Genomic DNA, 19,753 nt, shown 5'->3' with positions numbered 1-19,753 from the left:
TGTATCTGTAACGGTGTTACTATGCCAGTGGAAAATGTGCCACAGGTGATGTGGAGGGTGCAGGGGCCACCCATTTTCCCTCCCCTCATATTCCTTCACCTCGGTGAGCCTCAGTATCTATCCCTCTCTCGCTCTTTTCCCTCATTTTATATTTTTTTCTCCCTCTCCCTTATTCTCGTTGCCTGGCACGGGGCCTCAGGGTTTCCACCACAGCCCCAGAGTCTGCCCACACTCCCCCAGGGCCCCAAGTGCTCCAGGATACGGGATGTGGAAATAATGTGACTGGAGTTACTTCCACCCTGCCTCCAAAAATTAAGGTTCTGCGGATTGTTTATTTGAGGGGAAGGAGGCCTCAGCCAAACATCCTGTTTTAAAAAGCTTGCCTGGGTTTTGTAGCACAGGGGCTGCTCAACTACCCCTTTGACAGCAGGGGGAAGCTGAGGAATGTTGAAGAGAAGCCCAGCAGCCTGGAGGTGATGAGTTAGGATGTCCATTTGTATATGTCTTTGAGACTACATGTATCTGTGTGGCATTCATTTGATTTCAAGTTGAGTTTGTGTTTTTTATTTTGATGGAGAGATGCACAGCATGTAAACATAACACAGGCAGTACCGTGCCGTCATGGCTATACCATACAGCTTTCCTTGAGCGTGTGTTCCTGTCCTGAATGACCGACTTCCTCTTCCCCTTACATAACACACATAAACAAAGCAAACAAATGCTCATCAGCCAATAGTACATCGCTGAATTAGTCGCCCACCTCTATTGTATCTCACAATAGATTCAGAACATAAGAGTACATGTAATGCAATTGTTTATTTCTCACTGATACTGTATCATGTTTTTGTTTGTTTGTCAGTAGGTTTATTTTTGTGTGAGCGCACGACAGCTTGGCCTTCTTGGTGAGCGAATTGGACTTGGATTTGTAGGGATATTAATTACTTTTATTTTTTCTCACACATTGTTTGCCGATGGTAAATATCCAACATTTGAGCATTTTGGAAAGCAGAGATGTTGTTTTCTCCAAACTGATGTGCTGTATTTGTTTGTGATACATCATGTTTTCACAAAATCAACTGTCAGAATGACTTGCTTGAGTGTCACTATGGTATTATATAGATCTCTTCTTTTCTTTTGGAGCTGTGACTTTAATTTCAGCCAGGCACGTTCTTTGGTCCGAACTGGGGAGATTTAACCTAGACAGTCGGACTGAAAAGCACCTAAAATGACAGTCAAGCCGTTTATTTTATTTTATTTGCCAGTGCTTCACACTGTGAACATACAAGCAATTCTGCTTATTTATCATTATCAATATGATCATGTGTCTGTAACAATTCAAAAGAGAGTAGATTTGTGTAAAAATTGCAGACCACTTTGTAACAGGTTAATCATTTCCCCCCCCCTCACTGAAAAACCAACCCCCAGTTTTGTTAAATGACGGTTGGGATGTGACAACTGAGTTTCCAGCCAATGTGCTCTAGGGAAGGCTTGGCGGCAAGCCCATCTCTCTTCCTACCCTACCACCCTAACACGCCGCTGCGCCTGCCTGCCTCCCTCCAATAGAAGCCATTCATTCAGTTGGGCCACGGGGTGAGGGATGACCAACTAAGAGGCAGCCCATGCCATTAAAAATTGTATCGGAATGTCCAACTGTTAGTTGAGTGTTTGTAGCAAGCCTCCTCTCAAGGCTGCGAAAGGAGGGAACAATACTCCGGGCCTTCCAGTGACCATTCACCGCTAAAAAGCTTTTGCTTTTGGTCTCAGCTGGCCTGTACCCAGAGTGTAGCCGGCAAAAAAGGTGGCAGTAGATGCAAAAGCCTTTTTTATTTCCTGAGCGCAGTTTTAGGATCCCCGGGGTTCCTAGTGTTACTATAAATAAAGTTCTGTTGCTGGCACCGGGATGGACAAGCGGTGATGATTTAGGCCTGTGGTTTGATTGCCATAGCTAAAATAAGGGTGAAGATATGTTTTTCCCCCCTTGCGCCCCGAGAGGACCACTGGCACAGTATGTGTAGGGACCTATGGCAGTCTAGAATTTTTAAAAACTAGGGAGGAGCACAAAACGCATTCCTCTGGGCCTGCAGAATGCACTGTGTGGATTAACCTGCAGGGGGCCCATGGAAGTCCACATCCTCAAGGTTACCTTCATTAAGGAGAGAACACAGAGCGTGCATGGAGGGAAAGACAAGAAGAAATCAGACAAAATGTGTGGGGCTGCATTAATGGAAGCCCTAGTCTTTAAATGTTTATTTCACTTAATTTACTTACCATCATTCGTATGTGTGATTTTCAGTGATTATTGCTTTTCAGTTTTGTGTACATCTTCTAGGAGTGAGTAATTTTCTGACTCACATTGGATACATTTGTCCCAAAGCATTTTTATTTTATTTTGTAACTTTTTTTAATGTGTAATTTCTCAATTTTGTTTCTTCCTTTTTTTCTTTCTTTCTTTCCACAAGTTTGGCCAAGCAGTGATGATGTTCTCTTGTTTTTAGAAACGGGTGCCATAATCAAAGGGGTTAAAGGCAGTGCACACTTGTCAGGCTAACTCATATTGGCACTGGCATATTTTCAGATTTTTCCAGAACTCTGTGAGGAGAGTTTTTTTTTTTTTCTTTTTTTTTTTAGTGTTTTTTGTTTTAAATTTTGTGGATATTTTTTTGAGTATAAGGGGGGGGTATGCGCATGCAAGTCAGAGGGAGCTGAGTTCAAAGGAGGACTTCTATTATACACTCACAGAAGTTAAACGCCTGTTATCTAGATTTTTTTCTTTTATATTTTGTGTGGCGGCATTTTCCCTGAGGGAATACACTCTGCGGGTTTGTATCACAGTTGAGAGTCATGGTTTCGGTACCGTTTGGTATGGGCTATGTTTAGGGAAAAACTATACTGTCAAATAAAACTAAAGAGAATAAAAATGATCCAACTACAAGCAACAACACAACTAAATACCATAAAGTAAAGATACAAATAAAAAACAGTGATTTTCAGGGTTTTTTAGGTAGGTCTAACATTAGTTTTTAGGTACTGAAATTGAATAAAGTAATGAAATGTAAAACAGCATTGTATATTTGACTGTATAAATTAAAGATTAATCTTTATTAAAGTTACAAAAGCTATTCAATCAAGAGCAGTGAGTGATTTCTTTGTTGTTGCTGTTTTATTAATATTAAGAAAGTGTGCTGTTCAGGTCTCACCTGTGCACGCAAGCTATCAGCAACAGGGTGATTATGGCATAAATGACTGCTCATATTCCAGCATACAGCATTTGCATTGGACAAGAGTAAATGGTTTATCCACATTTTTTTTTCTTTTTTTCATCGCTGTGAAAAGCCAGAATTTGCGTCAATCAACAGAAACATAAGTTAGCCGAACCCTGTTTGTTTTACGTGTTATTTATAGCAAAGCATTTTACAGATGCGTTGTCAGATTTAAGTTGAACCGCGATCCTAGCACATGCCCAACTGTGTATGGAGAACCGTACGGTTAGTTTTTTTACCGCGAACCGTTCCATCCCTAATTTTTTATTTTTTTTTTCATTTAATTTAGTATATATTTAATGTTACAATTATTTATATATATATATATATATATATATATATATATATATATATATATATATATATATATATATATATTAAGAAATATATATATATATATATATATATTCTCAATTCCGTTCCATCCCTAATTTTTTATTTTTTTTTTCATTTAATTTAGTATATATTTAATGTTACAATTATTTATATTTATATATTTATATATATTCAATTCAGTTCCATCCCTTATATTTATATTTATATATTTATATATATTTATATATATATATATTTAGAAATAAACACATTGCAAAAAAAAATTCTCAATTCAGTTGCCATTGGCAGATGTGACGTCTAATTAATTTTTGACTCTAACACTCCTATAAAATATATCACCAAGTAGTACCCAGGTATTGCAAAATAGGCAACTTATTCTAGTGACTAAAGAAGAAGCTATCTGTTTTTTTAACATTTAAGGGTCCTTGATCCTCACGTTAATGACTGCAAAACAGATAAGGAAAGACAGATAGAGATATAGCAAAAAAGACAGGCCTGGCGATCAAACTGCAATCACTCACTCTTTCACTCACTTAGCCACAGCACATTCTCTGATGTGATTAGTGGTATGACGAAGCACACTGTACCTGTTTTAGTTTGCCCTGTTGGTCAATCTAAGCATGGAACAAAAGACTCCCTCAGAGACACAAAACGGGATTTGTAAGCACTGGAGAGCAAGAGGAACACTAAGTTGATCTGCACTAACTGGACATATTTGCTCTGTGTCCAGAGTTTGGTCTCTCTTTCTAAATGCAATTACAGCCCTCAATGGGGAGTTCATGCCATACCTCAGTGGCCCTTATTGATGACTTGGAAAACCCACAGCAAACAACCTATTCCCTTTCTGCTATATTGCGGTATTCATGGATTTTAGTGGTTATTTTGAGGTAAACAATGTCTGGGGGGAGTGTCTATTAAGTATATGGTACTGTGTGTGCCTCAAGGTTATGTCCAATGGTCTTGGCTTTTTCAGTCTTTCTGTTGCCGTTGTCTCTTGCTTGCCTTTTTCCTTCTCCTTTCCTACCTAACAAGCTGTCTAAAGTACCCTCTAAACTGGGTAAATTTGTTTTAGTGTAGATAATTATTTAAAAGAAATGAAAAATATTGAGATTAAATTTAAAATTATTTCCAAAATTTGTTAATGATATAACACAGTACTCATTTAATATTGTACACCCGCTTTAATATCTTGAGGTAACTTACATTAAAAACCTGTTATTTTAATCTTGTGTTATATACCAAGCCCTATAGCATAACTTCCTTGTCAATCAATGTTGACAGATTTGATACCTCACAAAGTATTGAAGGTGCTTGCTTGTGCATTTTTATGGGGAACATAACAATTTGCTTTGTTTTAGAAAGAGCACTGTGTAGCTACCCATCCATTGCCTGACTTTTCAAGCTTTTTGTGACGACCAGAAGGCGAAGACACCTGGCTGTCAGGGATCATTCCACTCTGAGTGTTTATGAATCCATTGGGCCTACTCAATAGTATGCCATCATCTGAGCTAAGTTGTGTCCATCACCTTGAGAATGATCTGTATCCAAGATACACAGCTTTCACCTTAAATTCACTTGATCAAGAACTGTCCCTCACCATGACCTGGCCTCCTTGTACCCCCCTTGGGGCTTGTTTTGTAACTTCAGCACCATGCCCATTTCCCATTAATGTAGGCTAATATTTTTTATGACAGCAATATCTGCGGCGATCAAAAGTCTAATTTCTGATAAGTACACTTTAACAGATCTAATCGCTTGAATAATAGATTTCCCTTTTTTAATCTTTATTTCCTTGAACAAACAATAAGGATGGCACTGTGGAAGCAGTGGAAAAGAGTTATGTGAAAATGGGGACTGTTATCTTCTTTGCCCTATTGATCATTGCTGGTTGTCAGTACTGTATGTTTGTTAATTGATCATGCATGTGTCTTACAACACACTCTTTGGTGTCTCTATTGAGCATTATTGTGAATTCTGCCTGTTTTAAATCCTGTCTCCCAAATACATTCAAAAATTGTGACACTGACTTGTTGATCAAATCATAAATATTGTAGCCAGTGTTTTTTCAGCAAGAATTGGGATTGGTTTTAACTCTCATGAGATAACATTAGAGTGGTATCCTTTTACTGTTGCAAAAAAAAAAAAGTAAAAGTACAAGTAACATTTTTAATCATTGTAATTACATTTTAATGCAGCTTTTACTTTACAAAATATATTTTTTCACATATCACACATACAATATAAGAATATTAGTTATTTATTTATTGTGGTTGATTCCAGTGAAAACAAATGGAACCGACTAATCACTGCTAACCAGCGGTCCCTGATCGTGTTCCACAGCAATCTAAATGTTGATCATCATAAGGGATTGGTCATTCGGAAATGCCCGAGCAAAGTCCTGTCATCAAAGTATTATCATGCTTTAATTCCCTCCTAAAAGGTTTTTAACAACTGCAATTCCCAAGCAGAGCATCCACCTCCGAAAGCAATGACCGCATGCATTCAGTTTCATCTGCTCGTTTATAGGTGCAAGTTTTTTAGTTATTAGAAAATTATTATATTCAGGAGCTTCTCCTAGTTCTTAGTGATGTTAGTGCCAGTTATCAGAAAGTGACGATTTGTTTATTTTTTTGACTCATGGAAACAGTGCTTGTACAGTTTGGATGGAAACCGCTAGTGTGATGTTGCGAGCAAGCCGTAGGATTGGTCTGTATTTCTGGGAGTGTTGTCCCTGTCACACTGGCCCGTCTGCTGTTCTCATGGTAAAGGAATTCAGTTTGGATCCCCGAGTACTTCTGGCTAAGTCTCACCCGTAGAGATCAGTACACAGATCTGTGGGTCTTCTCACCGTTTGACTCAGCTGTGGAAATCACGGCAGGCCTAGAGATCTGACCTGGGGAGACCGCATACTCTGGGCTCAGATGGCCCATGTGTTGAAATGTCAACACTAGTGAGTGTTAAGGAATCCTGAGAGGCAGGGCAGCAGCAGTCGTCAGTGAATCTGACAAGCTAAGCTGTGCTTTATATGGGTCTGAGGTGTGAATCTTATGCACATTTGACCAAGTCGTCATTAACACTATAGACCCATAGTGAAGGGATTAAAATACATGCTTGCCATTTGCAATGCAATCTGCAGTCACTTTGTAAATTTAGGCTGTGAATTCTGTTTATCTGCATTTTTATAAAGAGTGCATAACCCCTTTTTGGCTTAAATATAGGGCTGCACAAGTTATTGAATAATGAATATAATTATGGTTGCTGCAATGAACTAATCATGAAAAATTATGTTTACAGCATTTCATTTATGTCTAGTCCTGTTGTGTCACAGTTGTTTATTTGCAGTGTGGTTTTTTGGAGCTGAGCATTGCAACATATTACAGATGAAAATATATAATTTAGTGTGTGCGTGTGTACAAACCTACATACATATACATACATACATACATACATACACACACACTTATACTATATACTGTATATATCAAACATATTAATATTTTTAAGTTAGTCAGTTGGCTTTAGTTATGTCTCAGGCATGAACAATGATTTGCTTCTTGGCTTCTTTTTCTAAAAAGCATTAAATTGGGCTAAAACTGAAATAGTGCAGTCAGCATTTCTGTTTCTGTTTTCCTTAAAGAAAAAAGAGTGTATTTTTAAATATGTATATCTGCTAAAAGTGAAATTAACACTAGCATATAGATGACTTTAAAGCAGCCAGAAAACTGCCATGTTTTCCTGGTGTCTTTTAATCCAATAGCTCCCTCTTTCAGAAATGGAATAGAGTTATTCTCTTAGCATGATTCCATTGCTTTCATTTTTGCTGCCTTAATAGCCCAGCAATGGAAATAAGGAGCCTGAGAAAACTGTAAAAACTCTAAAATTAATGAAGTGAAGGGAAGAAAAGAAAAGGAGAGCGGGTCAAAGAGAAAGAAACCCATCTGTGTGAGAGTGCCGCCCCAGTTAGTGCGTCTGGCTGATAAAGCAGTCTTTGATGGCAGAGATAGTACAGACGCCAGCCTAAATGTGGCCCGTTAGTGTGTTGTAAGTCGCCCTGTAGTGATAGTTGTCTAAAAATCAGAGCTGTACCAAAGAGAGGCCGGAGGGAGGGAAGTACAGCGGTATTGTTTGTATATGTTTCACTTTTCCCCCAGTCCAGGCAAACCGTAATTCCAGCTTCCCTCTCTGACCCCAGTGAGAAGAAGAATGCCCAGGCCTGTCAAGAGTGGCGTCAAAAGATGAATTCTGTCCACCATAAAACTTCACTGTGCTCTCTCGTTCTGTTTCTCCTGCTCACATAAACACCCTCTGTCTTTTCTCCCCCCTCCGCCTGTCAGCACAGTGGTACAGTCTAATAGCTGGAGGGAATCTAATCCTTGGCACAGGATAAGAGACTCAGACTCCCCCTCCATTCCCTCCCTCTCTCTCTCTCTCTCTCTCTCTCTCTCTCTCACTCATTCTCAGTTCAGTTCAATTCAAGAAAGCTTCACTGCCATGAATGTTAGGATCACATTATTTCCAAAGCAACAGTCTCTCTCTCTCTCTCTCTCTCTCTCTCTCTCGTCTCTTTCCCTCTCTGGTTAAAGGGTCTGGCAGGAGTGCTGTGGAGGAATGAGTTCATCTTTTCAGAATTCCCTGGATTAGAGGGGATGAAAAAGACAGGGATGTGGGCCTGTAGTTTGGTGGGAACAGATGACAAGCTGCTGTTTTTCCTCTCGATCTTTCCCCTTACTCTGGATCTGCCCAGAGCTCTATGGACGATGTGTTTACCCCGAGGCGGTTCTTTTCTTGCCTTTTCTCCTCCCTGCATGGTGCTTTTAAAAGCATTAGTGGTTAATCACATAATATCGCCATTGAAATCAACCCCCCCTTTTGTTTACTCAAAGTTAATTACCTCCAACTCACCCAAAATGATTTTTTTTTGGTGTGGTGTGGTGTTTGGTAGCAGATCCTCCAAATCTCTTTTTCTTTTAGTCGCGCCACCTTACATGAAGTCTTGCTCCTGTGCATCTGCAAATTTTTGGTGTGGTGTGGTGTTTGAAATACAATATGATGTACAATGTATGGTCCACATTTTTTTCATGCATAATTCATTTTATACCATTCCTGTTGTCTTTGCTTATAATGGACTGCCTAAACACAATGGGGTAAATACACGAGAAACAGTTTAACACGCACTTTATTTCTTGTTCACTTAGCACCTGCGATTTAGTTTAAACAGGTGCACATTTAATGATTTAATATACTTATAAGTTTAGAGTACTTTTTTATGTTTTTTGAAAAGAAGTCTCTTATGCTCACCAAGGCTGTTTATTTGATAAAAAAAAATCTGTAAAACAGTAATATTGTGAAATAATATTGCAATATAAAAATAACTATTTTCTATGTTAATATATTTTGAAATGTCATTTATTCCCTTGATGACAAAAAAAAGCTGAATTTTCAGCAGCCATTCCTCCAGTCTTCAGTGTCACATGAACCTTCAGAAATCATTCTAATCTCAAGAAACCTTTCTTTTTATTATCAGTGCTGAAAATAGTTGGGCTGAAATTTTTATTCTCTGCTTATTATTTTTTTTTTAAATAGATATTTTTTTAACATTCTAAATATCTTTAAAGTTGACCTATTATGCCCCTTTTTACAAGATGTAAAATAAGTCTCTGATGTTCCCGAGAGAGTGTGTCTGAAGTGTAGCTCAAAATTCCTTAAAGATAATTTCTTATAGCTTGTTAAAATTGCCACTTTTAATTACCATAGCTCAGGCTCAGTCACTGTGGCAACTTATGTTGGGAAACTAACCTGGTCCGGAGCGGCTAATGCGGTTTCACACTTGGTTCACTTGCCTGGTCCGAACCCGAAGTTCGAATTGCTCCCCCTCCCCCTGCCCCCACTGGACTGTGTTCATATTATATATTTTTAGTCCGAAACCATGCGGTTCGGATTGCGTCATCAAGCCAGCAGCTGTTTACCCCGTTGCTTAATACTTGACGGTGCAGGAGAAGGTGGCAAATGCATAACATTACTCTCTCCACTTTTATGTATTTACATTTTTGAACTGTTTTGTTTACAAAGCTTCGGTACATAACGGCACTTGCGTCTGTCTTATGAATGTACTGCAAATGCTCTAAAGAACGCTGAAGGCGAACAGAAATGAGATATACAGCTCTCTGCTTGCAGTGCGCGTTTAGAAGACAGTGTTCACATCATCCAAACGCAGGCCAACTCTGATCGATCAATCGAACCAGTGCGCACCAAAAGTGCTAGTGTGAAAGCACCTAACTGTCAGGCTAAGCTGAGTTCCTCTAACACTGACCAATAGCAACACATTGATATTACAACTGACTCTACTATAAAGGCTACAATTAGTTGACTTTATTATTGAGTCCAAAAATAAAAGTATATAGAAAATGTAACTTAAATAATCAAATAAATAAAAAATAGGCTGCAACCAACTATATTTAATGTATTGTGGCCAAAAATGTATTTACCTTTTTTTTTTAAGATTCAGTTTCCCATTCAGTTGATCAGCAGTTTCTAGCCATGCAGCCTTTCTCTCGGGTTTATGACAGCTGTACCTTTTATGGTTATTAGGGAAGATTAAAACAGTATCATCTAAAATTGCTCATTAAAGCATTTAAAAACACTAAATTAAAAGTTAAAACCACTGAATTAAAAATGAAAATAAATCATAGAAATCAGACTACATTTTAACTGATAAGATGAACGACACATTAACTCATTTAAGATAGTAGGGCTGTATTAGCATCTTTTTGGGATTATTTTTTTACAGTTACTGCTATTATAAAAAAAAAAAAAAAAAAAACTTAATGTAGGATTAAAAATTCTACATGTGTCACATTTAATGTCCAACAACAAATATTTTAGCAGAATGCATATTTTATTGCAGAATGCAGAATTATTGCGCCATTATTCTATTGCGCTCAGCCTGTGTAGCGTGCATTGCGCAGCAGCATTCGCTTATTCAGCGTAAGCCTCGCCCACTCCCTGACAGCAAAATGGATATATTTGCGCTGACTTTCTAACATTTACAGATGAAAATATACCTGTGATGTGTCAGTTATGCACAGTGGAAAAACACAATGTCTCAAAATGCATTAAACAGCAAATATTCGCTGTTTTGCCAAGGTGGATCACTTTGATTCCATGATTACATTAAGGGCTGCTTAAGAATAGCATGCACTCAAATTATGGCCGGACTCACTGAACCGGATCGAATTGGTGAGGATTTGCAATGAAGTTAAAGTCCGTTTTATGAAACCACTTTAGTCCATTGATTTGTTAGGTTAGTTCAAATCAGGTTTTTGACTTTAATCCCCGCTTTTCTTAGCGGTCTTTATGAAACATCCCCTGATTGTACTGTGGCATAAAAATGCATTTATGAATTACACAGACGGGAGCACGGCAAGAACTCATGTTGCCATACAAACTTTATAAGCCCCATTTGTTATTATGAGCTTGACAATAATTCCAGCGGTTGACATCACATTGCTTTCATATGCAATTTGAACTCCCACATTCCTATTTAACCGTCATTCTGGTAGCACGTGCAAGGCAGCATCAGTGAAAACAGTACAGACAATGGTAGCTTTAGCAACATTAACCTTACAAGAGTCTCAAGAAGCTCTTTCAGAAAGGCCAATTTGGAAAACAAACGAGCGATAACTTCTTTTGTAGTGGTTGCTTGGAGTCACGAACAGTTGGCACTGCTCCATCCCTTCAAGAGAACTTCTGTGCAAAAACCTGCTTTTATAGCTGACCCACATTCACAAAGCAGTCCCGTGTTAGAAATGTATTCGGCACAGACATAAACAAATTTTGGAAGTTGAGGTGATCATTTTCTTCGAAACACAAAATTAATCCACCTCATCTTCAGGGCTCTTATTTCGGGAGGTAAATGGAGAGAGCTATGTGGATTCATACATCCAGCTACAGAACACCTAAAGCTCTTTGGGAGGACCATTCTCATCAAGTGCAGCAATGGTTGACTGTGTACAACTTTAAAACGTCAGTCTGCTGTCCAACATTTGTGGGGCGTGGGCCTGTGGCTATTGTGATGTCACAAGTTAGGCACCAATGCAGTGTAGTTGGGAGACACTGCGGTATGAATTATGGAGAATAAAAAAAAGGAATTGGGTGGATTTTTATCATTATAGGGGGGTTGTGTACACACACTGCCAACACACATTTATGTACCAACACCATGCCAAAAGTGGAATTTTTGCATATAATAGGTCCCCTTTAATGGTCATTTTGATCAATTAATGCATCCTCTTGTGGGAATAAATGTTTCTGAAAAAAGTATTAATTTCTTTATCTATAAAAAAAAAATGTCTTTAATAAAATGTGACCATCAACTTGACAACAAAGTAGGCCTTTATAACTTTACAAATTAAATGTCGATCTTATTATTTTTGTAAATATAATTTGAACATTTCTTGCATCAATCTAAAAACTAGCTTTGAACACTGTAAGGTACATGATTTAAAAATAGGACTCAAAACAGTTAAAAACTAAAATGATAAAAACTCTATTTTTGCCACATTTAAAGCTTTGTAAAATAGTTAATATACACATGACTATGAATGCACATCAGTTGAATTCCTTGCACAGTTGCTTGGTAACCGTAAACAACCAGACAAATAGTGCCTAACAACACCCCTTAATTACCACGTTATTCCTCGTCTTGACTTGTTTGGGGGCACATCCCACTTTCTGTATTTTTCGCATTTACTCCACGTGTCTTCATTGGCACGTGTAAATAACATAAAACAGTCCTGCCCACTGATGGCAGCCACACACTGTATATATATCACAATTCCGCCCAGTCCAACATAGGGACTGTTTTTTTTCTTTGATGTGAATGAGGACCGTCTGCCTGGGAACAGACGTGTGGAACTGCATGTTTACCCTACTGATCGAGTAGCAGTCCACCAGAGTATTATGTCCAAGCTCTGAATTTCAAAGGAAATACCTTTGTGGCTGTTCTAGCTGAGTCGTGTGGTGCGTGTTGTGTGTTCATTTCTTAAGCTTTGTAAAAAGGGCTGGTATTTGTTCTAAAAACAACATGGGGGACTAAATAAAAGACTATAGCCTTCTGACAAAGTAACCTTTAGTCTCTTGGCCCTCCTAAGCTCTTTGCTTTGTAAGTCAACAAGGCCCTCGATGTGTTTGATCTCAGCTGGCCCTGTTTGCATTTCCTTTAGCGATTTACTACTATAATATAATCTTCATTGAGCAACTGGTGGGTGTTCTACAAATTTTAGGCTGTGTGCAGAATGCTACTGTAAAACTGGTCCCAAAGTATTGTGATTGTTTTGAACCTGTTAGTTCATGTTTTACCGCACAACAACAGTGTGTTTGGGACTCTTGGGTTTTTCATCGTCTGGCTGAGCTCGGGATGGGTCTGACATCGGCGTCACAGCGAAGCTCCGACAGCGCGGGTCTCAAAGGAGATGGACACGGCGGAGACAGTTTGAGATATAATAACAAAATAACAGTACTCTACCTTCTAATGGGTAACTCGCGCGTGAAAGGTGCTGAGGTTAACGGAACGCAGAGAGGCATAACTTGCTCCCAGCTTTGTCTTCCACCCTCGTGAAAGTGTGTGCGTCAACGAAAGACAAAAAAATGAAGAATTCGAGGGGTTCTAACTTTAGTGTAGGAAAACACGTTAGCCCTTAGTCTGCCATTATATGTCCACAAAGTGATGGGCCCACAGCGCTAATGTGCTAAACTAAAGGTGTGCTTAGTCATTAAGGTACATGAGTCTAGATGTCCATCGCCTTTGAACTAACACCTACTCGCTACAGTTGATAGCCTAAATGAGGTTTATTATACTAAAGTACCATCATTGGCTGCGATTAGAGCCGCGGTGCCGTCTGTCTGTCTTTCCTGGTCTGAGTAAGACTGTATTTCCAGCTCTGGCGGCTTGTCAGAGGCTCTTCACAGACTCATGAGTGAGGCCTCCAGGGAAAGGGGGAGACAGGAACTCTGTATCCTGCTTGTTGTGTGCTTGCTGATGTGCATTTTCCAGCCCCTACCTGGAACACATGCACGCACACACAAACACACTGCCATGCGGTGCAATCATTTAACGTTCTGTCAAGGGCCGAATATCTTTCTTGGGTTGAAGTGTGCTGATAAATGACCCGTTGAAGCACAGGATGATGCAGAGATGACAGACATTGTGTAATATGAATATATATATATATATATATATATATATATATATATATATATATATATATATATATATATATATATATATATATATATATATATATATATATATATATATATATATATATATATATATATATATATATATATATATATATATATATATATATATATATATATATATATATATATATATATATATATATATATATATATATATATATATATATATATATATATATATATATATATATATATATATATATATATATATATATATATATATATATATATATATATATATATATATATATATATATATATATATATATATATATATATATATATATATATATATATATATATATATATATATATATATATATATATATATATATATATATATATATATATATATATATATATATATATATATATATATATATATATATATATATATATATATATATATATATATATATATATATATATATATATATATATATATATATATATATATATATATATATATATATATATATATATATATATATATATATATATATATATATATATATATATATATATATATATATATATATATATATATATATATATATATATATATATATATATATATATATATATATATATATATATATATATATATATATATATATATATATATATATATATATATATATATATATATATATATATATATATATATATATATATATATATATATATATATATATATATATATATATATATATATATATATATATATATATATATATATATATATATATATATATATATATATATATATATATATATATATATATATATATATATATATATATATATATATATATATATATATATATATATATATATATATATATATATATATATATATATATATATATATATATATATATATATATATATATATATATATATATATATATATATATATATATATATATATATATATATATATATATATATATATATATATATATATATATATATATATATATATATATATATATATATATATATATATATATATATATATATATATATATATATATATATATATATATATATATATATATATATATATATATATATATATATATATATATATATATATATATATATATATATATATATATATATATATATATATATATATATATATATATATATATATATATATATATATATATATATATATATATATATATATATATATATATATATATATATATATATATATATATATATATATATATATATATATATATATATATATATATATATATATATATATATATATATATATATATATATATAATATATAATATATATATATATATATATATATATATATATATTATATCGCCACGCAGCATCTTCGTTATTCTACTAGCTTGCTTAAACTCTAGATCTCAGTATTTACACTTCTGAATCAGTTATGCCCGTCTGGTGCACCAACTACCCAAGTATAAGCAGGCAGGACTGCTAACCTACCCTGTGCTGTGTCTCTAGTCCTACGTACGCTCGCATCTATCCACGTGCCGCGTGCAGCCGGATATTATATCAAAAACTCTATGCTCAACGCCCTGCGAATCCCTTCCTGCGAATGGTTCACTTTTTTGGCATCGTCATAGGATTAGGTATAAGTTCTAAATGAATGCCTTCATTTAGGCACAGTGTCCGCTCCTCCTGTATCTTCCAGACTTAAACCACTGAACAACGCGATGAACTCAACACCATAATTGACACTGCCGATCTATGGAGCGAACATCTGTCCAGGACCCAAGCTAAACATTAAATAGCTTATTAACCTTAATCTTTGCACCTCTGTTTAAACCCACAGAAACAGGCAGTGCCTTGAACTTAACCACCCCCTTTCTGTGTCTCTCTCCCATCTCGCTCGCATTAAAACGGGGCGGCATTAGTCATATCATATGACAGCACTTCTATGTTAAGCAGCCATGTGAAACTTCCTGCCGCATTGTTTCATTTTTTGCATCTCATTGATTTAGGTATAAGTTCAAATTCAGCCCTCATTGAAGCAGCATTGCTGGAAGCATGTGTCTTCCTGTCATTCCTTTCCATGACCTAACATAGAGCTAGCTGACTTTACATTGATGCTTTATGGAGACAAAATTGCAAGACATAATCTGCACTATTTTATGATTATTATAACATTCTCCATGAGAAGTGTTTTTGGATCAAAGCAACCAGTGCAATGTTTTCCATTAGACCATTCGGGCAGAAAAACCACCTTGCAACCTCAAAGAGGATGTAAGGAATTCTGTAATGTTAACATGCAGGGGGCCCAGCACAAGGGGCTGTTTCAGTAATGGAGAAGTGTGTTTAAAAATTGGTCCTGATTCCACATATAAAAAAAACAGTTATTGTGCTGGAATGGGCAGCAGTTCTTGTATATAATAAATTTCTGGGTTTGTTTGTTGTGGCACTATGGCATTCAGTCACACAGACAAGAACCAAATACCATCATGTAATATTATTGATGTTCAATGTAATACACCTCCCCCACCACATAACCCGTCCCCTTTTACGTTGTAGTTGACTTAGGACGCAAGCACACTGTGTAAGAAACTTTTATTTCTTACCAAAAGCTGTAATTATACTAAATTGTGACTATTGAATTTGACTAACAGCCAGTTCCTTTCTTTTTTTTTTTCTCCCCCCTCTGTTCGACCTATAATGCTCTTTTTTCACCATCGCATACATTCTAACTAGCATAATTTTTTGGTCGTTTTTTACAAGTGTTTCCCAAATGGGATTATTCACATGGTGTGAAAGAAAGTAGATTCCTTCCGACAATTTCAAAAGGCCATTATTGCAGAAGTGAATTGAAGTGATTACTACATGATTAAATTTACGTTTGCCAAAATTTGCTGGGTACATCGCTAATCTTTGTTATGCTTCAGAAGGGCCGAGGAAATATAGTGCACAAGTCCTTTTTCTGGGCCTGACAAGCCTCTCGTCACTGGTGAAACTGGTGGCTTAAATGAAGAGAAGAGATTAATACCACATTCTTAAATTCTCCTGCCGTTGTGTTTCACAAACCAAAAAAACGACAGCATACAAGGCATATAGAAGACCTGAGGCGTGAGTTAAAGATGTCAAAAAGTTTCATTTTTTGCTACTGAATTGTGGGTCACCGTTGTGGTTGGCACTCGACCCTTGAAAGGTTTGACCACAGCAAGTTATATGACAGGGACTATAGGACCTATAGCCTCTAAGGAGACCAAAATAATTGCCATTACTCAATGTGCAAGTTAATATGAGCTGATAGCGTGAAGCCTGAGGGGTCAGGGGGTCAAACGCTTGTGCTAATGGTGTCAATGAGCTGAAAGCTGTCCCCAGGCCCACGCGGGAGCTGGCAGGAGGGGACGCCACTTCTCCTCCACAAGCCATCACCACCATCCACCCACCCACAGGAACGGATGTGGATGAGAATAGAGACGGGGGAGGGCGTTGTCACCGGATATATGAGCTCATAGCTTGTCCATATACCCCTTCCCACAAATACTTTCTCCCTGGATCAAGAAAGACGCGGGCAGAAATGAACACAATGAACTGCCGCCTGGTGCTTGGAAACATTTTAAGATTTGAGTGTGGCTGAGATAGAGACATATTGAAGGGAGTGGTACTCACTTAGGGTTTGGCACTAAAGGAAGTCCACAGGAAGACTTCCAAGCCATGAAGGTGAATTAAATGAGGGGATGCAGAGGCTGTCTTTGGTTGTTCTGTAAGTGTGCCTTGGCAGGTATGCATTTTTTTTTTTTTTTTTGAGTGTGGCAAGCTTCAACCTTAAGTATTGGGTACTGTCAATAATATCGTTTGTTTTATGTTGGGGTGGTAATTCTTTACTATTTTCCCACCTTCAGGTGGTTTGTTTCTGTTGTGCACATGTGTCCGAAAATACAAGTAATGAACTAATGAATTAAGTTTTTTGAAGGTAGTGCCCTCTTGAGGCAGCACTTATTACTGTGTCTTGCAGCATTCAACTCCACAATACTTATTCCGTCTCCAGACATCTTTCTGCCAGCAACATGTTTGCAGCTTGTTTGCATTGTAATATAATGGGGTAAATCTAATTGAACTGACCCATCCTCTTTTCCCTCAATTTCAGCTGCTAGTCTGTCACCTGATTGCCCCCAAACAGAGTCATTGGTTTGTACAACGTGCATACTGGGAGCATCGGCACGCGGCGTGGGTCCTCCTCTCTCACGGTGTACCAACCCGCCGTCAGCAATTTTCCTATGACCTACCTCAAGGCACATGCTTCTGCCGTCTGCCATCTTGAGACCTGGACCAGCGCATCAGCACCGTGCAGCGGACTACGCGGCAAGATCGGCTATGGCTTGATCCTCAGCAAAAGAGGCCGATGGAGGTCTGGGCCTACAATCGACAGCCAGCACCCATCTTTGTCAACTCACATACCCTGTATGTACCGGGGAGCCGTAGTTGGTGGTGCGCAAGGGGAATGCCGGCTACTCCATCAAAGGTGTTCGCCTATGAACGCTCGTCCATGCTCAGGCAGGGGGCCGAGTCCGATGCGGCTAGACTGAACGTTCTGACACAAAAACAGTTGTGCGCCTCTTTTTCGCGAACAGGCTGGGGCCCGTGTTTACTCCCGCCAGTTCATCACTTCCTGACCATGCGCGGGCTCGAGCTCCTCCTCAACACAACACAGATAACACATACAAACATGGACTCAATTGTTTTTGAGAGACTTTTGGACTCCACCGGACTATCCCAAATATCATCTACTTAGATTTAATATAAATTTTTATATATTATTAAGAAATATATATTATACTTGTAAATACTGGAGTCATTTTTACGATGTAATTATTTATGTATGGTTCAATGTGTACATGACAAGAGGAAAAAAAAAACGGGGACAATGCACTTTGGCTTATCTATATATATAAATATATATAAGATAAAGATTCTTTCAATACCAGATTTGAAAAAATTATACAGCAAAAATAGGAAGAGCCTGGTTTTGGTGTATAGTTTTCATATACTATTAATATCCAGATGAAAAAGCTAACCCCATTCACACATTGATAATAAAGTATTCGCATAAATATTGCTGTGCTTTCTGTCTCTCACTTAGCATTTTTTTTTTACCTATAAATTTTTTTATTCTACAGCTTATTTTTACATGAAAAAGAAGATAATGTGAATGAGATCATGTAAATTGGGAAAAATAAGGTTCCAAAAGTGGGGTATTGATAGTGATACCATTTTGATTTCTTCAAAATAACCTTTCACTGAATATATAAACATCTAAAGAACCATTTCCACTATTTAAGAATCTTTGTGTGCAGTGAAAAGGTTCAGTGGATGTTAAAGGTTCTTCATGGAACCTACATAGATGCCAAAAAATAACCTTTATTTTTAAGTGTTAACTATCATCTTTATCTGATTATTAGGCTTTTGTGTTTTTATCATTTGCGTCCTCAATTGTATTTTACATGGTGTCCTAACTAGATGCGGCTTTTACCAGCATCATTCTTGGAAACCCTGTCCACCATGAAATCAGATTGGTCGAAAATCCTATTCTGCATAATGGTACATTAAACATTAAAAATCTCTCTGGTTGGCTGGCTAATGTAATGTTGTAATGTTGCTTTTCACTGGGAACTTTGTGCCTAGTTAGAACGTGGTGTTGCGCACAACCTGCTGTTGAAACAAACCATCACTGTGGTCTGTGGAGGTGAAAAGAAATCCATTCTGTTGAAACTGAGTTTTCAAACCGGGACTTTTGGCATTGGCTGTCATTCTAAAAATTGTTCAAACCTCTGGAATTAACATTTTGAAACCGAGGTAGGTCGTTTTGGTGGCGCAAAGTTATTTCAGGCGTCAATCTCCCTTTTCGCTCCAGAGCCAAGATCACA

General features: G+C 36.8%; 1 pseudogene; it reads left to right on the top strand.

The window, feature by feature from the left end:
• LOC122134529 overlaps positions 1-18,544 on the top strand; it is a 29,713-nt pseudogene extending 11,169 nt beyond the window's left edge.
• Positions 18,545-19,753: the final 1,209 nt, after the last annotated feature.

The sequence above is a fragment of the Cyprinus carpio genome, chromosome A18, assembly GCF_018340385.1.
Source record: "Cyprinus carpio isolate SPL01 chromosome A18, ASM1834038v1, whole genome shotgun sequence".
Lineage (NCBI taxonomy): Eukaryota > Metazoa > Chordata > Actinopteri > Cypriniformes > Cyprinidae > Cyprinus > Cyprinus carpio.
Note: the sequence above shows the minus strand (reverse complement) of the source record. Positions and strands in the feature narration are given on the sequence as shown.